The 4,822-nt window shown below is 41.6% G+C and overlaps 1 non-coding gene across 1 annotated transcript; it reads right to left on the reverse strand.

Annotated features, from left to right (window-relative positions):
• Positions 1-3,641: 3,641 nt before the first annotated feature.
• On the reverse strand, positions 3,642-3,716 carry Trnas-cga (transfer RNA serine (anticodon CGA)). Its single transcript has one exon. It is a non-coding gene; the product is annotated as a tRNA-Ser (tRNA).
• Between the last annotated feature and the right edge of the window lie 1,106 nt (positions 3,717-4,822).

Here is a 4,822-nt window from a genome sequence, read left to right on the forward strand (position 1 = left end):
ACAAAATATTTGGCAATCTTAAATTTCTATTGTTAATTAGGCAATCTAATATTGTAGTTGTTTTCCACATCGTGATCGGTTATCTGAATATCTGCTGTTTCGGAAAAATTTGGAGATTTGTGGTAAGGTCTTATGGGACCAAATTGCTAAGGTCATCGGTCCCTAAGCTTACACACTATTTAATCTAAATTAAACTACCTTACGTTAAGGACGACACACAAACACACACACACACACACACACACACACACACACACACACACACGCACACGCACACACACACACTCCCATGCCCGAGGGAGGACTCAAATCTCCGACAGAGAGAACGGCGCAGTCCGTCACAAGACACGGAAGACTACGCAGCTACGCCGCTCAGCAACCCTTTCGGCTTTCGCACGATACTTCACAAACATTTTGGGTACCCGTGATAAACTACTGGCATCTGTGACTGGACATTTACATCGGATACAAATTGTTTGCCATTCCCTTTATCAGATGATAATACACGGCTACTAGAATGATACGCCGTGTGCGCCGTTTGTTATCCATTGTTTTTCTTCTGATGTAAGCTTCAGTTGTACCAGCGACTTCAAAGCGACTACAGCATTAGCTGCAACAGGCTGTAACCTCCCCATTCCCAATCTGCGTACTGGATTGCGATGTAACTGACCGCGATCGAATATGCCTAATGAAATGTTACCGTGAATAAGGTTACCGTTACCGAAGGAAAATAACGTCGGTTAGTAGAAGGAAAGTGTACAACAGACTCTTCTGAAGGAAGAATCTATTCTAAATTTAAGCTAAACACTAATGATAATTTTGAAATGGGTGAAGTATACTGCAATCGTAATATTTACGATAAAAATCACCGACAATACAAAGAGAACACTGATGAGCTACAAAGGGGATAATTAAACGGTTGCCAGCCTGTTAGGGCAATGAATCTCCAGAATCTTAAGAAAGATAATAACTAAGAAATTTAAGCAAATAATCACGTCGTGGCAACAGAAGGCTGTCACGATTTTCCACGGCACAACAGTTCAAGAGAAAATAAATGAATCAGAAAACACTGAGTTTGCAGTTACTTATTCTGAAATACTAAATTTTGAATGTAACGTTAAATTAAGTTACTTTTTAAATAAATGACTGCTTAACTTAATTTTTGTTACGTAAAAAAGTAGCTTTCAGTAACCTCAGTGCAACGTGATGCAAAATTTACAAGAAGGCAAGCAATTTACTTGTGATTGTTGAAAGATTGAACTGACTTTACTTTAACGGATTGGGCAATTTATTTTACTTTTAAGATAATATCAATAAAATACATACCAAGCCACCAGAAGTGAGTCGATACATTAAATATAGAATATATAAAATTGCGCACTCTTAATTTGTGCTGTATCTTTAGTTAGTAGTTTTGCCAGTGAAACGAACTGTTACCGACGCAGAAAATTTAGACTAAAACTAGTCATTAACAGACACGCAAAACTGGCAGTAAATTGTTAATGAAATTTCATATTCTTACGACATCCGGTGATCACATGGGGAGCAAAAGGGACCCCGCTTGGTAGTAATGTCTGAGGCCAACGTCAGCACAGATGCCCTACAAGTTTCAACTACTGCACGTTATTATTCGGCTTTGCCATACTTCGTGAAAGAAATATTGCTGCGTAATGCCTACATAAGTTAATAATTCTTCACTTAACGGTACTACGATGTTGTCGCTGTGCGGACGACGAAGAACGTAGCCGACGACGATGCTGAGCTGCCGTTGCTGCCGTTGCTGCTGCTGCTGCTGCTGTTCGATGGGAAGAACCCCGAGTCGTCTCCAGAGCCACGGATAACTACGGGACAGCAGTGCAGCTTCCTCTGCCTCTACTCCTACCGTGCTCTCTTTCCTTTTTCTTTTTCTCGTCAGTCTTCTTACTGGTTTGATGAGGCCCGCCACGAATTCCTCTCCTGTGCTAAGCTCTTCATCTCAGAGTTGCAATTGCAAACATACGTTCTCAATTATTTGCTGTATGTATTCCAATCTCTGTCTTCCTCTACAGTTTTTGCCCTCTACAGCTCCCTCTAGTACCATGGAAGTCATTCCCTCATGTCTTAACAGATGTCCTATCATCCTGTTCTTCTCCTAATCAGTGTTTTCCACTTATTCCTTTCCTCTCCGATTCTGCACACAACCTCCTCGTTGTTTACCTTACCAGTGTATCTGATTTTCAACATTCGTCTGCAGCAACACATCTCAAATGCTTCGATTCTCTTCTGTTCCGATTTTCCCATAGCCCATGTTTCACTACCATACAATGCTGTACTCCCGACGTACATTCTTAGAAATTTCTTCCTCGAATTAAGGCCGATATTTGATACTAGTAGACTTCTCTTGGCCATTGCTAATCTGCTCTTGATGTCCTCCTTTCTCCGTCCGTCATTGGTTATTTTACTGCCTAGGTAGTAGAATTCCTTAACTTTATCTACTTCGTGACCATCGATCTTGATGTTAAGTTTCTACTACTTCTCATTACCTTCGTCTTTCTTCGATTTACTCTCAATCCATACTGTGTACTCATTAGTCAGTTCATTCCAGTCAGTAGATCATATAATTTTTCTTCACTTTCACTCAGGATAGCAATGTCATCAGCGAACCGTATCATTGATATCCTATCACTTTGAATTTTAATTCCACGCCTGAACCTTTCTTTTATTTCCATCATTGCTTCCTCGATATACAGACTGAACAGTAGGGGCGAAAGGCTACATCCTTTTAATACACCCTTTTTAATACGCGCACTTCTTTCTTGGTCGTCCACTTTTATTATTCCCTCTTGGCTACCCGTCTCATCCCTATAGCTTGCCCCTACTTTTTTCAGCATTTCGAACATCTTGCACCATTTTATATTGTCGAACGCTTTTTCCAGGTCGACAAATCCTATGAACGTGTCTTGATTTTTCTTTAGCCTTGCTTCCATTATTAGCCGCAACGCCAGAATTGCCTCTCTCGTCCCTTTACTTTTCCTAAAGCCAAACTGATCGTCACCTAGCGCATTCTCAATTTTCTTTTCCATTCTTCTGTATATCATTCTTGTAAGCAACTTGGATGCATGAGATGTTAATCTGATTGTGAGTTAATTCTCGCACTTGTCAGCTCTTGCCGTCTTCGGAATTGTGTGGATGATGCTTTTCCGAAAGTCAGATGGTATGTCCCCAAACTCATACATTCTACACACCAACGTGAATAGTCATTTTGATGCCCCTCCCCCAACGATTTTAGAAATTCTGATGGAATGTTATCTATCTCTTTTGCCTTATTTGTACTGGATCTCTTGTTTCTTCTTCTATCACATCAGAGAAATCTTCCCCCTCATAGAGGCTTTCAATGTATTCTTTCCACCCTTGCTTTTAGCATCACCGAAGGTTTTTTTGACTTTCCTGTATGCTGAATCTGTGCTTCTGACAATCATTTCTTTTTCGATGTCTTCACATTTTTCTTGCAGCCATTTCGTCTTAGCTTCCCTGCACTTCCTATTTATTTCATTCTTCAGCGACTTGTATTTCTGTATTATAGACTTTCCAGGAACATTTTTGTACTTCCTCCTTTCATCAATCAACTGAAGTATTGAAACTTCCTGGCAGATTAAAACTGTGTGCCCGACCGAGACTCGAACTCGGGACCTTTGCCTTTCGCGGGCAAGTGCTCTACCAACTGAGCTACCGAAGCACGACTCACGCCGGTACTCACAGCTTTACTTCTGCCAGTACGTCGTCTCCTACCTTCCAAACTGGCCCTACCTTCCTATTCATAACGAATCCTACTCCCGTTATACAATTTCTTCCAGCTCTTGACATTGTCTTATCTGACCAGAAACCCTTTTCTTCTTCAGTGACTTCACTTACACCTACGATATGCAGATTGAGGCTTTGCATTTCCCTGTTCAGATTTTCTGGTTTCCCTACCACGGTAAAGCTTCTGACATTCTACGCCCAGACTCGTAGAATGTTATTGTTTCGTTCATTTTTCAATCTTGTTCCCATGGTAACCTCCCCATTGGCAGTCCCCTCCCGGAGATCCGATTGGGGGCTACTGTGGAATCTTTTGCCAATGGAGAGATCATCATGACACTTCATCGGTTACAGGATACACGTTACGTGTCATTAATGGAGTGGTTTCCATTGCCTTCTGCATCCTCACGCCGTTGATCATTGCTGATTCTTCCGCCTTGGGGGTACTTTCCCACCCCTAGGACAAGAGAGTGCCCTGAACCTCTGTCCGCTACTCCACCCTCTTTGACAAGGCCATTGGCAGGATAAGGGTGACATCTTATGTGGGAAGTCATCGTCCGCCAGTGCTGCTTATTAATCACAATTCGAAAACGGGACTGAAGGCGTTTTGATTATGAATCAAAGACGCCACCCCTAGACGACGGGTGTCCGTCCCCTCCCTACTTCCGGGTCACGAATCAGGCGCGCCTGCACTGGCGCCAGCGCAGCTGCACACCGCGTTGGCAGCAGCGCCCAACAAACAACGGCACAGCCACTGCCATTTCGTCGTGGCTGTCGATATATTTCAATGTAGTTCCCTTGGCTATACCCAGCAATTTATAATATTTTCATTATAATTATAATCAGTTATATACAGTCAAAAATAAATACACTATTACACCTTGTAACGGAACCTATTAAAGGCTTTATTATAACGAAGTATGAAATACCCTCCTAATTCAACCAGTTTAAATAGCAATTATGATAACAGAAAAGTAATTCTGTATGTTAGCAATGATTGCGTAACACATCTACATAAAAAGTCAACCCATTAAAATATAAGTAA

The sequence above is a fragment of the Schistocerca gregaria genome, chromosome 4, assembly GCF_023897955.1.
Source record: "Schistocerca gregaria isolate iqSchGreg1 chromosome 4, iqSchGreg1.2, whole genome shotgun sequence".
In the NCBI taxonomy this organism is placed as follows: Eukaryota; Metazoa; Arthropoda; class Insecta; order Orthoptera; family Acrididae; genus Schistocerca; species Schistocerca gregaria.